General features: G+C 40.8%; 1 long non-coding RNA gene across 1 annotated transcript; it reads right to left on the minus strand.

Moving 5' to 3' along the window:
• Positions 1-913: 913 nt before the first annotated feature.
• On the minus strand, positions 914-20,225 carry LOC105069094 (uncharacterized). Its single transcript, XR_835293.3, has 3 exons — positions 19,223-20,225; positions 14,377-14,498; positions 914-1,278 (listed from the first exon to the last, which is right to left on the minus strand). It is a non-coding gene; the product is annotated as an uncharacterized LOC105069094 (long non-coding RNA).
• Between the last annotated feature and the right edge of the window lie 24 nt (positions 20,226-20,249).

A 20,249-nucleotide genomic window follows, 5' to 3' on the forward strand; every position in this document is an offset into this window, starting at 1 on the left:
GTAATAATTCTACCTAATAAAACTGAAAAATTAGTGAAAAAAGTGCTCAGAACACTTACAAAGCGTATTTTATTTTAAAAAACAGTGCTGAATAGCTCATGTGACTTATTAACTACTATACTGAAAGTGAAAAACAATGGTTGTGTGGGTACAGAATGGTTTTAAGTATGCCGGTTATTTACCATCGTGATCATGTGACTGACTGGGAGCTGTGGCTTGCTGCACTGCCCAGCATCAGAAGAGAGTATCATACTGCATATCACTAGGTTGGGAAAAGAAGTACAGTTCCTACTGAATGAATATCAGTTTCACACCATGGTAAAAGTCCAAAAATTCTAAGTCAAACCATTTGAAGTCAGAATGTCTGCATATAAAGCCTTTGCTTTGACTGGCCAAAGCTACTAATATATACCTAGGACAAGAAAGACCAGAGCTGGTCTCTTGCTATTATTTCTATCTTTCTCAAAATATTGGTTATCTAACGTTGAGGGGAGCTGAGTGAAGGATATAGAATTGGAACTCTGTACTATCTTTGCAATTCTTTAAATTGAAAGTAATTTCCAAATAAAAATTTAAATATATTTGACAGTTTTTACAATGATAAAATAGATAGTTTTTATTATAACGAGTTTGGAGAAGGATGGAACACCACTGGTGGGTATGTAAAATGGTGCAGCCACTTTGGAAAATAGAGCAGTTCCTCAAAAGGTTAAATATGTTAACTATATTTCTATAGTTACTATCTTAACCATATTAACCAGCAATTCCACTCCAAGATATATGCCTAAGAGAACTGAAAACATTTGTCCACACAGAAATTGGTACATGAATTCATGGCAGCATAATGCATAATAACCAAAAAGTGCAAATAACCCAAATATTCATCAATTGATGAAGGGTTAAACAAAGTGTGGTATATCCATACAATGGAATATTATTTGGCAACAAAAAGAAAATCTACAACACAGATGAAACTTTAAAACATTCAGTTCTTAAAACATTTCTTCTTAATGAAGACCTGTAATAATCTAAACTAATGTATTATTTTGTAATATGTGTTATTGTTTATATGTTAAATTTGAGATTTCATTGTGTTACATTTTATTTTCAACTCACAAAAATGGATCAATAACTCACATCAGTTAGTTGAAAGTTAATTAAATCAGGATGCTGAATACTTTTAAACACAGAAAAAAAGTTGTAAGTTAAACATTGCCCAGGAATCCAGTGCGTATAAATATAGGGTGATCCACAAGTGCAATGAATTATGATGAGCACCTGAAAAAGAAAAGTACTAATAAGACATACCACGAGACTCTAAGACTTATGTTTTATTAAACTGGTAGTCTGTTTGCCCCTGGTTCCCAGTACATTATATATGTTTCATTACACACGTTATGAAACTTGATCAAATAGTGGCATAAAGACAATGAAGCTTTAGTGCCATTTTTCAAAAAAGCTCAGTGGCCAATCTGATAAAAAGAATTTTTCTAAAGGAAGGAAAAAACCTAGAGAACAGTGGTTCCTAATACAACATTGATAAAATTTCTCCCTAAAGATAAGAGACATGATCAAAACTATAAAGCTATCCTTTATCCGCTTTTATAGCCAAAGCAGTGGCAGGACACATTTTTGCCAAAAAGCTTTTAAAGTCAGTCATAGTGTTAATGATAAATATGGTCAGTAAGAAAGCTAAATAAGATACTGGCAAAATTCCTTTATCAAACTATATTGTTGGGGGAAAAAAGATACTGTTGGACACTGCATAATATGAATGGCATGCAAAGTGGACAAGCACATTGTCTGGCATTGTCTAGGGCTGCTGGAGAAAGTCATCCAACCATGCTAGGCCCTGGAAACCTATCACACCACTTCCCCCTCATCTTCATTGATCTGATGAATTAGTTATCTATTTCTGTGTAACAAATTACCCCAAAATTTTGAAACCTGAAACAACAAACATTATCTTACAGTTTCTGTGGATCAGAAACTGGGTGGTTCAGGGTCAAGTTATCTTATAAAGTTATAAGCTGTCCAGAGGGGCTACAGTCTCATCTGAAGGCTTAACTGAGGGAGGATCTGCTTTCAAGATCACTCATGTAGTTGTTGGTAGGTCTCAGTTATTCCTGGGCTATTGGGTTGAAGGCTCAATTCCTACTTGGCTGTTGCCCGTAGGTCTCCTTCAGTTTCTTGCCAAGTGGGCCTCTCTTTAGAGCAGCTTACAACATGGCAGCTAACTTCTATCAGAGTGAATGAGCAAAGAGAGAAAAGAATAAGCTCAAGACTAGGATGACCAACTCATCCTGATTGTCCCAGAACTATCCTGATTTTTGCACTGAGATTTCTGCATCCCAGAAAATCCCTCAGTTCCAGGTAAATCAGGATGATTTGTTACCCTATCAAGACAAACATGGCAGTCCTAATCTCTGAAATAACATATCATCATTTCTTTCATAGTCCATTCGTTAGAAATTAGTCCAGTGTAGACTCAAATGAGAGGAAAATTAAGTTCCACCTTTTTCAGGGAGGAATGTCAAAGGATCTGTAGACATATTTCTAAAACCACAACATTTGGTGCCCAGTTTCAAGGGAAAAGAAGTATTACAGAGAAACTCAACTTTCTACCTTATCCCCTACCCAACTTACCTGCTTCCATAAACATCCCTTCCTCCTCATTCCTTCCTGTCAGTGAAAGAGGAATCCCTCCTGTCTAAAGCTAATCTTTCCACCTGCCCAAACCTTATCTCTTCCACCTCAGAACTTTTCCCCCTTCCTTCTTTCTTCTCTCCCTTAATTTCTTCCCCTCAATTTTCTCTTTTCCCAGCATATGATCATGTTCAACTATTTCTTACAAAATGTTTATGCTGAGTGCTTTATTGAGGCATAATTTACATACAGTAAAAATGCATAAATGATATGTATACAGCTGGATGAATTTCAGCAAATATGCATATCCATTGAACTTTAACATCTACATCTTTCTTCAATTCACTGAAAACTGGTTCCTGCCCCCCATCATGTGGCTGAAAGTCATAAAACAGCTGCTTGAAACCTCAAGGTCCATTAGGTCTCCTTTTCCAACATTGCTTCCTATCTCTCTGGCTTGTCAGTCTCCATCAAGGAATCTTCAGCTTATTCCTTAGATGGTGGAATCCTGCCTGCACCATCTTCTCACCCTACACTGCCTCTGGGTGATCTTATCTGTTCTCATGACTTCAGTTATCTTCTATATGCACTGAACTAACTCTCCAATATCTACAGCTCTGATCACCTCCTGGGTATCAGACCTTTATATCAACTGCCTCTAGATATCTCCACCTGGATGTCCAACAGACACCTCAAGCTTACCATGTCCAAAAGTCACCTCTCCCCATCCTCACTACTCCCCATAAAATACCTGTTCTTCCTTTTATGTTGCAAATCTCCACAGAGGCACCACTCCATCACAAAAGTAAGAAATCTGATTGTGATTCTTGATTCTTCTTTCTCCCTCACTTCCCAAATCCAATTAGTCACCAAGTCTTGTTATTCTACTTTCTTTTCTCTTTTTTTTTTAATGGAGGTACTGAGGATTGAACCCATGACCTTGTGCATGCTAAGCATGTACTCTACCACTGAGCTATACCCACCTCCCCCCATTCTACTTTCTTAATATGTCTCTTATTCATCTACTCTCTCCATTCCCACTGTCACTACCTTGGCTCATGCTACTGTCACTTATCCTGATTCTTGCAGTGAACTCCTAATCAGTCTTCCAGCCCCTGCAGTCTTCCTCCCATGTCTTGCCTCACTCCAATGTATTCTCCACACTGCAGCCAGAATACTTTAACCACACCATTAATTTGATGATGTTACTTCCTTACATAAAATCTTTCAGTAGAGGCTCCTGACTTGCAGGATAAGATCAAATTCCTTAGCGTGCTACAAAGGGCACTTTGTGATCTGGCCCCTGCCTACTTCTCTGACTAGTCTCACTCTTCTCACATTTGAGAGTGTGTAGTTCTCTGAATGCTGCATACTCTCACTTTGGTGTAAGCTGCTTCCTCTGCCTGAAAAGACCTCCACCTCACCCCAGCACTTTTTATTCCTCCTTGCCTTTCAAATTCAGCTCATTCCCACCTTCTCTGGGGAGACTTCACAGTACTTCTCGTATCTGCATATTCATCATCTAATTGTATATCTGTTTCTCTCATCAGACTCTGAGTTTTCTGGGGGCAAGGGCCTTATTATTTATCTATGTACCCCCAACATCTCACACGAAACAAACGCTCAAGAAAAGTTGTCAAATGACGGGGAAGGTATAGATCAGTGGTAGAGTGCATGCCTAGCATGCATGAGCTCCTGGGTTCAATCCGCAGTATCGCTATTAAAATAAGTAAATAAATCTAATTACCTCCTCATCTCAAAAAAAAAAAAAAAAAAAAAAGGTTGTCAAATGAATGAATGGAGGCCTTAAAGCCCAGGAGGCCCAGCCCTCCCAGAGACTGAAGGATCAAGAATGACACTCAGGATAGGATTATCCTCACTCAGATTTACGGGGATGGTGGCCCACTGTGTGTCTGTGTGTGTGTGTGTGTGTGTGTGTGTTTAAGGCTGAAAGTGGATTATCAAAGTAAAAAGCAGAAGATACAGAGCTTTCAGCAAGATTTGCAGCAGGAAAAAAAAAAAGGCATCTTTATGAAAGGAAACAAGTTCAGGTATAACTGCTAGCCTACACATGCTACAGAAACTAGAGAAGAAAAGAATCTTTCAGGCATGGCCTAAGTCAAAGGAGACTTGTGAGGGAAGCCACAGCTGGGTCAGCTTTGCATTGTAACAGAGGAATGTCAAGCACAGATTAGAAATGGGGTTAGGTGTGGGTTGATGGCTAATACCCAGACTTCATTCCTGGGAGCTTACAGTTTTGAAGAAAAGATAGGCTGAGCAAGAAATAATGGGATGAAAAGAATCCATTAGGAAGGAATGGGACATGGAGAGATTAATATAAACTGGGCAGATCTGGAAAGGCTTAATGAGGTTTCCCTGCAGTGCTGGGGTGGAAACAGTGTCTCTCATGAAAATAATTCAGATATTTAGGACAGGTGATCCCAGACTAGATAAAGATGTAAAGCCTAAGGAATTAACTTTTCCAAATGTGGGGCTCTGACATGCTATTTTCTCCGCTCACTGGGCTGTCAATCTTCCCAACACGTAGTCTTTTGGACCCCATCAATCACAATGGCATGCCTGGTATTTTCCTTTATATATAGCCTGCTGGACTGCCTGAAGGAAGTACCTTATTAGAGAGTAACTCAGGCCAAATTGATTTGGAATCATGGATCAGCCATTCACTAGCTGCATGATCTTGGGCCAATCAATTAACTGTTTTTTATCTTCAGTTTTCTGGTGTGTAAAATGGGAATAGAAAATCATTTTCATAATTTGAAGGTTAAACAAGATAGTACATGTTAATAAAGCTGTTAGCACAATGGATGACAAATGGTAAATGGACAATAAGTGTTAATAATTATTAAAAACAAGAAGTGGGTTCAAACTGATGTACAAATGCTTAGGCCTAAGAAAGTCTGTCATTCTATAATTGCACCCTGGTTAATCACTTCTGTATAAATCAAGGATGGATACCAGCAGAAGCAAAGTCAACTTCATTTTTTAAAAACTTATTCAAAAAAACTCTGATCTCACCAGTTTCTCTTTGACCTTCCCAATGAAAGAAGTGATAAGTGGAAGGAGAAGGTCTCCCTATGATCCTGCCAGGAAAGGAAGTGGCCTGGGCATATCAGGGCAGGTCAGCACACAGGCCACATCGGAAGCCTAGCTCTTTCCTGGAGCCACATCCCAAAAGGACCTACCTGGGTTTTCCAGGAGGGCCTATCCACAAGCCTCCCCAAGGTCAGATTAGGGGCTAAAGAAATGGGAATTTCTGCCCACCAACCCAGTGACTGTGGACATCAGAGATACAGGTTTTAAAAGATACAGTAGCTTGGGTAACATGGGGTGTCAAGAAGAAGTATCATTTCCCCCAAATCAAAGGTGTCTTCTGTGCAGAGAGATTATTAGAGTCACTCAAGTCTCCCTGGAATATTTTTGGAGAGCTGTCTTTAAAAGGTCCTGGACAGCTGCAAGGGCAGCTGGGAGAAGGAAGTATTGGCCTTCAGGGTTGGTATGTGTGTATATGTGGGGGGAGGGGGAGCATCAGTTTCCTGTTTGGCCATTCTTCTTTGGCTAAAAGAAGAAAGAGGCCTTGCTGTTTGTCTTTTAGTTCTTAGGAGAGAGCTGTATTGTGAATGTGGAGGTCCTGTGGGTGAAGGGCCAAGAGTGGGGGCAACCGTAACCTCTCTCCTCTAATTGGGGCTTATGCCTCCTCTGTCACTGATGAGTTGCCTTTTGAGCTTTTACATCCTATTGCTAATGACAGGGAATTGGCTTCTCTTGGTAGCTTAAGGGATCCGGTGGGAAACTGTTGAGACAATGAATCACCACTAGAAATGTGGTTTGTGTAAATCTGGATTTGAATGGAGCTTGTTAACCCATTTGAGTCTCTAACTAGTAAACCTCAACTGAACTGGTGAAGGAATATGTCTGGGGTGGAGTACTTCCTGTGCTGGGGCTGCCTATTCCAGATTTGTCAACATCCTGCCTTCCAACTCCTACTGTTAACAAGGTTGCCCAGAGGAAAATGCATGATACCAGCCTTACCTCCTCCCCTGGGGGCCCCAACCACAGTGGACTTCTTTCAGTTCCACAAAGGCTTCTGGTCCTTCCCTACCTCTGCTCTTTCTGCCTCAAGCATTTTCTAGCCTTCTCTTCGCCCTTTTCTTAGCCCACACTTTAGGCAATCTTCATTCCCTCCTCCATGCCAAAGACCTCTTATCTCTCCAAGAATGGGTTAAATTATTCTCCTAGATAGCCACTCAGCCTCTCATATTTCCCCTATCACAACATTTAATTTTAATTATTTGTCTGGCGTTCCTGCTAAATTGTAGGTTTCACAAGCCAGGGAAGATGCCTGTAAAACTAGCCCTAGGCACAAATGATCCATGGTTGATGTTTAGTAACTTTTGTTATGAGAGAAAAAATGAACAAACAAGTGAACAAAAGGAATGAACATTTGGTTGCACCTGTTTCCCACTCCCTCCTTGCCTTTTTAGCTTCCCAAGGGATTCTGTGCACTGTGGGGCTAAAAAACAAAAACAAAAACAAAAGCAAATACAAAAACAGACAAACAAACAAAATAGCCATCTCTTGGGGGTAGAAAGAAAATTAACTGGGAGAGTTATACTTGGAACATTTAAAATTTCAAATTTGAAACTCTCAGAATATGAGAGTTTTTACTCACTTCCTTTATAATCCAGCCCTACTCAATTCAACAAGTTCTGAAAGAAAGAAAGAAAAAAGAAAAGAAAAATATATAGACAAAACACTTGAACGTCAAAATGTGAAGGATGGTTTTCTCTAAGCCTGGGCTGTCCGACACAAAAGCCCCTGGCCACATGGGCCCCTGAGCACTTGAATTAGGGCTAGTCTGAACTGAGATGCGCTGCAAGTAAAATATACGCCCCAAATCTGGAAGACTTAGTATGAAAAAGGGAAGGAAAACTATTGGTCATATTGATTACAAGTTGAAATGACAATACTTTTGATATACTGAGTTAAATAAAATACATTAAATGTAATTTCCCCTGTTTCCTTTCACTCTTTTGAATGTGGGTACTAGATTATTTAAAGTTGCATTTGTAGGCACGTAGAGGTTAATGTGCAGGCTGGATCAGGTGACTATCTCTTTTCTGCTCAGATCTCCTTTTTTCAGTCTTTCCTGGTCTACTAGATGCCCTTGAACCCTGGCATGTTCTCCATGGCCTTTGGTGTGACCTCTGGGGCTGGAACTTTGGTGTGGCAACAGGGTCTGCCCCCGTGTCCTGATCTTGGGTCCTGTTTGCCCAGTTCTCTCACCAAAGCTCTCAGTTTCTGTTTCTGGTCATAGCCTGTGACCTGACTATTACACTATGCAGTTCCCTTTGGCCGTGGTTTGGTTTACTCGGTGTTTACTGCATGTGGGAGTTTGGCAAAAAGAAATGAGGTCTGTTCTTTAGGCAGGTATTTTGAAGTCATCTATCAGAAAATATCAATAGATGAGAAATGCACTACAAAATGCCTCAAGTTGCTAATTGTAATAAATACTTGGTCGATATGCAAAAACTCTTTCCCCCTCCATTCCCTCGAATTAAGAGAACATTGATTCTCCCATGAAGCAACCATTTGGGTAGAAATTTGGGTGAATGAACTGGCCATGCAAGTGTCCTGAGTCTTCAGCTGTAACTTTTTTTGTCTGTGTCCAACGAATTCTCTCCCTGCAGAAAGGTGAGTGCCGTTCTCTGCCCTGAATTTTCTTCTACGTAAAGTGAGACTTTCTCAATCATGCCAAATTAAAAAACCCATACACTTTTATTCCTCCTCCTCAGAAGTGCCAACTTTTCTGCTTGTGGTAGGGGTAGGGGTAGGCAAGCTCTGATGCTTTACAGCCATAGGACCTGGATTCAAATCCTGACTCTGCCACATAATAGCAGTGTGACTTGGGGCAAGAGACTTCACTTCTCTGAGCCTGTTTCCTCCTCTATAAATTGGGGAAAACCTAGTCTTATGGAAAACACCTGGCTCAGAGGAGCTGCTTATTAACCACATTATGCTTGCATCCTGCCCCTCCTGACTTTAGGGGCCTCTGTTCCTGCCAGCATGTACAAGTGCTGCCTTTACCTTATTTAAAAAAAAATTTACATATGTAGCTTTCCTGACCTTTAGAAAGAAAAATACACCTCACTGACTTACTTACTCTCTTTGGTTAAGGTCTTACTTTGCCCTTTCACTTCGCAGTCAGTGTTCTTGGTGTGCATGTGGTTTACTGTTTGCCATTCTTTCTCTCCTTCCTCCTCTGCCATATGTCATCTGCTCTGACACTATAGTGACTCTCAAGACACGACTTCAGAAATGACCAATCAGTTGGCAAGTCCAGCAGCCCCTATCCGTCTGCATCCTCCACAACTTCACTACCATGACATTTGGCTCTCAGCACCACTTCTTTTGATGCTTTCCTCCTCTTATAGCTCCCGGGACCACCAGAAGTTACCCAACCAGACAGTATCTTTACAAATTTCCTGGCTCCTGACAGTCTTGTCTCCTTCCTCTAGTCACTGACCATCCCACTTTAAATGGTATGTCACAATTTTTCCTCTCTCCACAGACCTCCCACCAGCCGCCACTCCTCACCCCTCCCCCGTTGGTGACATTCCTTCTCACTTGCCTGGGGTTACTTCAGAGCCAGCACCTGCAGCCACACTGGCACCACCCCTCCAGCTCACAAGCGGAAGTGGCTTCCTAGCTGTCACCAGGCCTTCTACCTTTGCCAGAGAGCCCTTGCCATCCTGCCATCTGGGTACTCTTAGAGGGAAAGAACAGATCAGCAGTGATGTTCTGCAGCCTCTCCCCCTCTGCTACATTCTCCCTGTCAGCATTGAGGATTTCTTTCAGATTAAAAAAAAAAAAAATTCTTCCTTGCCTTTACTTCCCCCTCTAGTCTTCTTTCTCCTCTTCTGTTTTAGCCAAAGTTCTTGAAATCAAACCCGTGCTCTCTGCTTCCTCCTCTTGCTCTCCACTCTGGTTTCTGCCTTACAGCTCTGCTGAGGGCTCTCTGCATGCCAAGAATTCTAACTGTTTTATGGAGATGTAGGATTCCCTTAATCACGAGGGTGGTGATATTACTGTCTCTGTCAAACATCTGTGGAGTGCAGATGGATTCAGTAAATTAGCCAAGATTCCAAACACCTGGCAGGAGTTTGAAACCAGACAGTTGGGTTCAGAGTCTGTGCTCTTGGCCACCATGCCATACAGTACCCCACGCCTCAAACTGGACAGTGTCTGTTCTCAGCGCTCAGCACAGTGCCTTGCATGTAGCAGGAGATGGATAAACATGTTTAAATGAATGAACACACCCTGCCTCTGTGGTTTAGATTCTTATTCTCTCACTCTTAGAATAATCAACACAAATCAAAGGGTTCCTTAAAAGTGCATGGGCTTGAGTTTATGTCTATTTTTGTGAAATAAACAGTTTTCATGGGAGTCTGTGCCCCCCTAAATTAATTACTTCTTGATTCATTCATTTTTCTGTCTTCAGTTTCATTTTCCCCAAACTCCTCCCCCTTACATCCTGTACATTGCCATTAGATGATTGGATTGTCAGTTTTTTGTTCTAATTCTGTCACTGGTAAAAACATAAGAACAAATAGCCTCCCTCCACCTGAAAAGTCTTGAATGCTTTCCTGGCTGGCTGCCTCCAAGATAAAAATTAAACACTGTGGCCCAACGGCCAAGGCTTTTGGTAATCTAGCCCCAGCACATTTCACCAGTGCTATCTCCCACTTTTCTTTCACTTGAGTCCTCTGTTCCCAAGTGAAGTCTTCTGGTAACTTCAAAATTTCTGTTGTAGCCCAGCTTTCAGCGGTTCACTCAACAATAATGTACTCCATTTGTGGTCTAAGCCAGGCACTCGGCCTGGGCCTGGGAACACAAAGATGAATACGATAGTCCTTACCCTTGAGATATTATCAATCTAATCTGAGAGATAGTTGTGACAATAAAATCCCCAAAATATGGGGTGGCGAATTATTCATGGAAATTATTCCTGCTTGGAGGTGGGGTAAAGCCACTAGTAATGAAAACTAAGTTAAACATATTTATATTTTTTACATGTTTCTTTTACAACAAGCATGCATTAATTTGAAGGGATTTTTTTTAATTTTGGATTTTATTTTTGGTTTTGGGGGGTGAGATGAAGGTAATCAGGTTTGTTTGTTTGCTTGTTTGTTTGTTTACTTGTTTATTTGATATTACTTTTCAACAGAGGTACTGGGATTGAACCCAGGACTTCATGTATGCTAAGCACACACTCTACTACTGAGCTATAATCCTCCCCTCAAGCATGCATTAATTTTGTAAATAGGAAAATAATGTCATATTCAGTGAAGATTATGGTTAACTTTATTTTGAGCACCTGAGTTCTAAAGGAGAATCACCATATGTGTCAAAAAATTGGTAAAATTAATGAGGAAAGGACAGTCATCTAAAGGGAGAATGGGAAAAAGCTTTGAAGAGATATTTCCCAGAAGGTGAAATATTTATGATCAATAAATAAATGAATATATGTTCAGCTCCATTACTCATCAAGAAGTACAAACTAGGAGAGGGTACAGCTCAAGTGGTAGGACCCATGAGGTCCTAGGTTCAATCTTAGTAGCACTTTTGTAACAGCAAAAACCTACAACAATCCAAGTGCTCATTATCAGGAAATTGGTTGCATTAGTTTGAGGTCCCCTAAAGCAGAGACAAGGACTTGGGTGCAGGTTGTTTATTGGGGAAGTGATTTCAGGCAGCAAGAGTGAAGGAAAGAGGGACAGTGAGGCAAAGTAGCAGGAAAAGCCAATGTAAGGAGTGTGATTCCAGGGAGACATCTGAGAAATATACAAGATGCCTCCTAGAATCGTCCATCTGAAGAAAGAGAGACAGGACATTTATCTCTTGGCTCACATCCCCCACTGCTTGAGGGTTAACTCTCTTTACTTTCAGTCTGTGCCTGGGAGAGGGCTGTAAAGGCTCTGCAGCATTCAAGAAGGTCCTAGGGGGAGGGCTTAGCTCTAGAGGTAGAGAGCAAGCCTAGCGAGCACGAGGTCCTGGGTTCAAAATAAATTAATTAAATAAACCTAACTACCCCCCCAAAAAAGAAGGGGCCTAAAGCAGAATTGGAGAGGCCCAAGGCCTCTGGCAGTGGACATTGTTAGTAAATGGGAGGTCCCACAAAACTGGCCACCACACATTTGGCTGAAATCAGATGTGGGCCAAAGGGAAGAACACAGTGTACCAACAGCCTCTGCTGCTGCCAGGGATAAAGTAACATTAGCATATTCACATACTTAAATAGTCTATAGCAGCCACAATAAATAAACTCAACTACATGCAACAAGCCTGAGATGAGTCTTAGTAACATAACATGAAAAGTGAAAAAGAAGTCCCAGGATATTATGTAGGGAATAGTACCATTTTAATTAAGAAAACAACTATTAACAATATATATATACCCCCCACAACAATAAAAAATTAAAAAGTAAAATAAATTTTAAAAGTATGTTTTAGAAATATGTATGCATATTCTTACGCACACATAAATATATACCTATATAGACATACAAATATTTGAAAATTTTTAAAAAGTTTAGTGTACTTGATTTCTAAGAAAAGAAAAACTGCAAAGAACATATAAAGAAAAAATATAAAGAAATCTTGAAAATTAATGAGAAAAGGATAAATAACCAATAGAAAAGTAGGCAAAAAGATACAAAAAGATATTTCGCAAGAGAAAATACATATAGCTTATAACATATATAAACACATTCAACTGCAACTTTCTTAAAATGCAAGACTTTTTAACTTTAAATGTTTATAAAGCTAGGACAATTAAAATTTTTTTAAATAAAATATTTTTAGGTAAAATATTTTTAAGAGCAAGAAAATGATAAACAGATTAAGTAATGAGATGGTGATCATTTTGTAATGTGTAGAAATATTGAATCACTATGTTGTATGCCAGGAACTAACGTAGTGTTACAGGTCAATTATGTTAAAAACAACAACAACAACAAACCCCAAAGAAACAAGCAGACAAACTCACAGAAAAAGAGATCAGATGTATGGTTGCCAGAGGCATGTAGGTGGGTGGGAGAGTGGGGTGAGGGGGTCTGGGAACTGGATGAAGGTAGTCAAAAGGTACAATCTTCCAGTTATAAGATATAAGTACTAGGAATGCAATGTACAACATGAGTAATATAATGAACACTGGTGTATGTTAAGAAAGTTGCTAACAGAGTAAATCCTAAGAGCTCTTATCACAAGGAAAACATTTTTTTCTTTTTCTTTTTCTTTTATTTTGAATCTACATGAGACGATGAATGTTCACTAAACTTATTGTGGTAATCATTTCATGATGTAATTCAAATCATTATGCTATACACTGTAAACTTACACAGTACTGTGTATCAATTATATCTCAACAAAACTGGAAGAAAAAAAGATTAAACACTGGGGGGGGGGGGGAATATATGTAAGCTGTCAATTCTAGTTTTTAGGGTGGATAAGTAACAAAAGAGGGTCACACATGAACCAATATATAGAGTCCCTGACCCATGGGTCATGTTTAACCCAATCCTGTACACCTGAGCTCTAGGACATAGGATTATATGGTATGGTAAATATACTGAGAGGTATCTATAACATATACTGATAACACAAAGGCAGGGACTGGAAGATACTCCCTCACACCAGGGGAGATCTGGAAAGTTTGACCAAAGAGGTGACAGTTAATGGATTTAAAAGAATAAGGAGAGGATTGCCAAATTTGGGAGGAAGCGGGGAGGTTTTGGAGAGCATTCCAAATGGAAGGAGCAGCACAAAGGGACAGGAAGGAGAGAAAGGGCAACATGCCCAATAGACTAGAGATAATTAGTGTTGGTAGAAAAGGAGAATGAGAGAGGTACATGCAAGTGAGGGATCCAGAAGGTAAGGTCCATGATGATGAGGTTAGGCACGATTCCACATGATAAGCAAATCAGAACATCGCGGGGTACTTTTCAAAGCAGGGTACTAGCAAGATTCATTTCAGAAAGATTCTCACAGCAGAGTGGAGGACTGGTTGGAGTGTGTTGGAGGCAGGAAGATCAATTAGGATAGTCTGGTCTTAGTCCAGGTGAGAGATACAAAAGTCCAGATTTACTCAGGAGCTCTGGTGTGTGTGGGCATGTATGGCCTAAATCAAGAGTTTTCTACAAGGCAGGATGGGCAGAAATTTATTTCCCTGATCTCCTGTGCTTTTGTTCTAGCACTTTACTTGTCTGTTGTTCAACTCCTCCCACCAAGATGTAAACTCCAAGTGAGCAAGGATGTTACCTGTGTTCCCTCCTCAATCCCCAGGGCCTAACAGTTTCTGGCACATAATAAGTACTAAACAATTATTTGTTGAAGGCATGAAATTTAGTTGGGAAAGAGAAATACAGGGTAATAGATGATAGGGAAAGAATTTCTCATACTCTAGTCTAATTTAGCTCTGTATCTCCTACTAATATCTTCCAGAGCTCAGAATTTGACCAAATGATAAATTGTTCCCATGCTGGGCTCTCATCCTTGTCTCAGCCTGAGTTAACAATCTTTCCTGCCATCTCTACCTAGCCTACCCATTCTCCAACTATCTCCACTTTTTATCTAGAAAGACTGCTTTTCCAGGTTCCCTTGGCCTTTGGCCATATGCTTAGACAGTTCTCACACTGTTATATGATTACATACCTGCTGGGTATTCTGCCTTCAGATCCACTCTCTATCCTTCTCCAGAGGCTAACCTTGAAGGAGAGTGTCATCTGGACTCCCTTGCCCTTAGGCTTCCTCTTGGGTTCAGCCAGTAGGAGGTACTGCAGGAGATTAGAAAAAGAGAGACAGAAAGAGTGAGCTATATTCCTCTAAGTTCCCGCTGGCCCTCCCTCTCCTTCAGCTGTTGGCTGTCAACTGAGCACTGGTTCCATCTCTTTGCCCCTTCAGGCCTGTGGTTGATAATGGCTTCTGAGCAGGTAATAGCCCTGGGGTGCTTTATTATCCTTTGTTGGTTTCCCTCATCTTTGTCCTCTGTCCCTTCATTAACTTTCTTTCTTCAGTTACATATTTGAGGGGCCCATCTGTTTCCTGCTGATTTTGGCTGATACAAAAGCAAAAATACAGAATTGTTTCTTTTTTAAAAAAATGGATATGATTCACAAGGTTCACCCTTTTAAAGTATATAATTCAGTGGTTCTTAGTATAATTGAGCAAACTGTATCTTTTTTCATTTAATATGTAATCAAATGTTTTCTCTTACCCCATCGTGTGTGTACTCAATAATAATTTATACAGTGTTGCATACCATAAGTTACTTAATCATTCATATGTCTCAAACTTTCAAAAATAAGGTTATAGTAAATACTGTGCATGTGGCCATTCTCTTTTGGGGAGGATTAATTCTTGAGGAAAAATTTCTAGGAGTGGTATTGATGAGTCAAAAAAGCATCACATCTCTATTAAGGCTTTTCAGAAGTATTGTCAAATTGCTTTTGAAGAGGATTATACCAATTCCCTCTCCCACAGCTTTCTCTGAATGTACCATCTCATCAATGCATCATCTTATTAGCATTGGAAAGTACTTAAGATATATGCATATATATAAAGCTAATGTAGTGTAGGTGGTGTTACCATTTGGACTTCTGTGATAACCATACCAATCCCAAGCCATTTAAAGCTATATTTTGGCTAAATGGGAATAAGGGACAGTGCTTTTGAGGGGATGGAGTGGAGAGAAGGTAAAGGGATTTGCTCCTGAACATTCGTTCTCCACTCTGCCTCTTCATCTTGTTTACATACTAGTTTCTTCCTCATCAGTGAGCTGTGCTTCCTCAGGATCTAGCATAGTGCCTGGCACTGTCCTGAATAGCAATAAACATTTATAAAATGGATAAATGATGGAAGAAGAATGTTTAGCTATATGCACCCAGAGTTGGTTATATTTGTTTATGAGCATTAACTGGCCTTCTTTTAATGGACTCTCTGTAATCAACCCTTTCCCTTCCCTCCAAATAAACATACTGACTACTGCCCATGCCTGCTGAATGTTTTGGACTAGTTAGTCCATCTCTGGAATACCTACACACTTCTTCCTACTAGCTGAATTAGATGTCTAAAAAGAGTCTGTTGTGTTTGGTCCCAAAACTGCTTATGACAGCTGTTTGCCAGAGTATAATTAATTTAATTAAAATCACATAAACTGATGAGACATAAACATGAAAAAGAGCTGTTTCTATGAAATATCAGTTGAATGCTTTGGAAATATAAATTAAAGACTAGTTGAAAATTACTGTCAAACTAGATCTGGGTGAGACAATTACAGAGGATTTTTTCTTTTTTAAAGGGGCCTCTGGTAATATTGCTTTGCAAGAAGTTTTAAGTCCTCAGTTAACTTTAAAGAAATAAATTGGAAAGCACAGAAAATATATCATGGATATGAATTATGTAGGAAAGACAACTCAAGAACTCTAATCACCACTTTTGCTCAAAGAAAAGGTTTGGCTTCACATCAAAAGATTGGCAAGTGGGTGTTCCTTAAAGGTGTGAAGTAAAAATAAAATGTTAAGGTGTATATTTACCACTTTTTATAATTCACTGCTGTAATATACTTTTCTAATTAACTGACCAACTACTGGGCCAGATCCAATTTGTTTGTGTAAGGATAAATCCTTATTCCCTAATCTTTTTCCCCCATAGGAGGGCAGGTAGGAAAGAATTTGTCCTGGTTCTTCCAGGAGGAGTGACTTACCTAATGGGTGATTTTGGGTCTGCCTGCTCTTAGAGAGAGTGCAGTCTTCTTTAATCAGACATGGTTCAAGTTGCTAGGTCTCTACAAAATGAAGGCTGGAGTTTTGGGGGAGATTATTTTAATTCAAAGAATGGTCAAAAGCCTATTGGTCGTCATCCAAGACATTCCTCAGCTCAGCTTTATTGGTAATAAAGTTGATATTTTCATTTTTTCACTAGTTCAAACTTCTAGGACAGGGGTAGCACTTACTGTCCCTGGAATACTCCAACCGTGTTGGATATGATGGCTTCTATTTTCCCCAATCAAGATACATTAGTTTCCCTTTCATTTTAGTCCGTGATTCTGTTCATTCAAATGAAACATTGTCTCTGATAGTCTGGTAGTAGTCTAGCTTTGTTTGAGGTTCGGCCTGTGTCTCAAGCTAGACAAAGGAGAAAACATTTATAGCTCTTGAGAAATGTTGATATCAGGAAATATTTACGGAGAAGGGAAGAGAAATCCAAACATGGCTTCTGCCAATCCTCCTATCCCCTCCCCCACCACATCCTGAAAGAGTCTTGTCTGTCCTGCTGATTTCTGGGGCATGTAAACATGGCAAATTTAAGGTCATTGTCTGAATGGCTGTTTGAGAAATGCAAATGTAACAGGGAATAATAGTCTAGTCTTTTTTCCATGTTTCTTAAGGCATTTTGTAGCCCTATAATAGATTACAAGATCAATGTAGTAGGCCCAGTATTTAAAAAGAAATAAAAAATAATAAAGTTGAAAATATCAGCATGCATTGCATGAAATAATGGTAATATTTAATGAAACTTTTTGTTTCAGAGGTGTGTGTGTCTGTGTACACATGTGTGTATATTCTGGGTTGAGATGTGGAATATATTTCTTACGGAGTGTCATGGTCAGAAAAGAGTGCAAAGAATATTATTCAGTCATGAAAAAGAAGGAAATCATGCCACTTTTGACAACATGGATAGATCTTGAGGACATTATGCTAAGTGAAATAAATCAGATAGAGAAAGACAAATACTGTATGATTTCACTTACTCATGAAATCTAAAAAAAGCCAACCTCATGAAAAGCTGTAAAAAAAAAAAAAGAGTTTTTGCAAAGCATTGATTTAAAGTGCACATTTCTCCTTTCTTTCATTTTCTCTCTTTACTAATTTGCTCTGTAAAATTGCCTTGTGAATAAAAATTGTAGTAAAGAGTAACCAGAGAAGCAAGGACCACTTCTCATTCTATAAACAACTGGAATGAAAAAACTGCTGCCCCTGCCTCTTCACTCTGAGTCAATCAAATATCCAAATATCATCAGGACAGGGTTAAGATCTAGAACCTCATAAAGGAACATTTACTTTAAAATTTATCACCTGTACAGTTCAAGCCCCAGAGTCTCCCAACCTACAAATTACAAAGTGTTAAACTTGGCATTCAAGGCCGTAGCCTGCCTTACCTTTCCAGACTGATTCACCTATACTTCTCCCACATGAATCCTTTGCTCCAAGCTGACCTCTTGGTGTTTGCTGAACTTATTCCATGTCTTTGATTAGTGATACTGTTCCTTCTGCACAGGGCAGCCTCCTCAACTAGTCCATCTCTGCTTGCTAAAGTCCCATCTTTTTGGGGGGAGAGGGTAATTAGGTTATTTATGTATTTAATTTTAATGGAGGTACTGGGGATTGAACTCAGTACCTCATGCATGCTAGGCACACATTCTACCACTGAGCTATACCCTCCCCCTATCCATCTTTCAAAGATCCATTTCCAATTTCCTTTCCTGATTCTTAATATCTTTATTTTGAACTCCATAAATACCTTAAAAAAAAACCTCTTAAAAATTCTTTTAAAATGTATTTAAAAATATCATTTTTCCTGATTTCAAGGTACACGTTAATGTACTACCATAAAAATAAGAAAATATAAAAGTCACAGAAGAAAATGAAAGTCCCGTTTTAAAATCTATGTGTGATACACATTTATGTATGTTTATATATTGCAAGCTGGTATCATATCATCTTATGATGTGCTTTCTAATTACAAGTATTTCCTATGTCATTAATCTTTTTCTTCAGCATGATTTTTAATGGTTACAAATGAACTATAATTTAACAATCATATAACACTGGGCATTTTGCTTGTTTTCACATATGGTGCCATATTTTGGGGGAATATAAATGGAGTGGTACCCAGGGTATAGTGATAAATTTCCTCAAAGAGCACAATGGAGTTTTGTTTTGTTTTGTTTTTGGAAATAGAAAATTGGGGCCAGTGATAATTTGGATGAATGTAAGTTCCTTCATGAATCTTTTTGAAATATTGGCAGATACGCTGAGTTTCCCTCTCTAAGTGAAATAGGGGTTTGAGCCAATTGCACTTAAGTTTTAAAGGGCAGTGAGCCCAGCAGGACTATGGTTGACTGATCAGTTGATCATGGAAACATGCAAGGCTGAGTATACATGCCTCCCTACCTCAAAATATTTACAGCAATGTCATGCATACCTCCCCACCTCAAAATATTTCTGTCTTTACGTATCCTTTAAATCTAGAAAGAGGTGTGCCTCTTCTCTGATTTCTTCCTCCCCCTCCCCAAGCCGTATCTCCTTTTCCTCTTCTGAGATCATGCACTATTAGTTATCCTATTTCTTATCTTTTATGCTCCCCCCTCTTAGCTCCTTTGCTCCTCCTCAAATTGAAAAAAGAAAAAACACCTCTCCCCTTTACTCTTACTACCGCCGGAGCTATAGGCCTACTTTTCTCTCCCTCTCCTTGCCAAACTTCTGGAAAGAATCATCACCTTTTACCGCCTTCATTTCTTCACCTCATACTCCCCACTCAAGTGCTCAACTCAGCTTAGAGCCTGGCCACAGCAGGCCCTGGCTGAAAGTTAGTTCCTCCCCTTTTGCAAATTGGCGTCTCTTTCCTGGTTCTTCAAAAGGCATTTCTCCATGGTTGGCAGTGGGCGCTCACCAGGGCCTCATCCCGTGCTGTCACACTCTCACCTAGCTGCTACCTTCACACCGCCGTTTCCAGGTACGCTGGTTCTCGGAAGGTCCTGCCGGTCACCTTCCTGGCCATTTGCCCGCCTCTCTGAGTTCTCACCTGGCACAGTCATAGCTTCCCTAGGCACTCAGGGTCTCGCAGTCTAGCCCTGGGAGGCACCCATTGTCAGGCTTCCAACTCTGTTCACCGCGAGTGTCACGGTGACCCCAGAGGCAACATGTCACAGTGCCCCGCACCTCCAGGCTTGTGTGCAAGTCCCTCGATCCAGCAATGTCCAAACATTTGGGGCGCACCTACTAAGTGCTAGGCTCCAGCCACCTCACTTCCTTTCGTTTGGCAGCCTACTAGGCCCCACTACGTGCCAGATTTGAGGGAAGAGGACGCCGTCCCGGCTCCAGAGGCGCTCGCCGTCCCCTGGGGCGAGACAGCCGCGTAGGCAGATCGTGGCCCTCTAGTGGGAGACCTCGGCCCGGACCTAAGGCCCCTGCCCGGGAGGCGCGTCAGAGGACGAGAGGCCCAGGTCGCAGGGAGCGGGCGCCGGGCCGGAACCGCGCCGAGTGCTCCGCGGGGCAGGCGGGGCCGGCGGGGCAGGCGAGGCCAGGGGCCGGGCCCGGGTCCGCGAGGTCTAGGGTCCAGCCCTGCCCGGCGCCGCCCGCGCCCTGCCCGCCACCGCCGTCGGGTCGGTGCCGCGCGGTCCGGTTGGGGCAGGAGGCGAGAAGCGAGAGGCCGGGCCCAGGCCGGGGCAGCCCCTCCGCCGCACCGCCCTGGGCGGGTGCCCAGGTCCGAGTCGCCTTCCGCCTGCCCCCCCACCCCCGCCCGCG

This window comes from Camelus bactrianus, chromosome 27, assembly GCF_048773025.1.
Source record: "Camelus bactrianus isolate YW-2024 breed Bactrian camel chromosome 27, ASM4877302v1, whole genome shotgun sequence".
Classification (NCBI taxonomy): Eukaryota; Metazoa; Chordata; class Mammalia; order Artiodactyla; family Camelidae; genus Camelus; species Camelus bactrianus.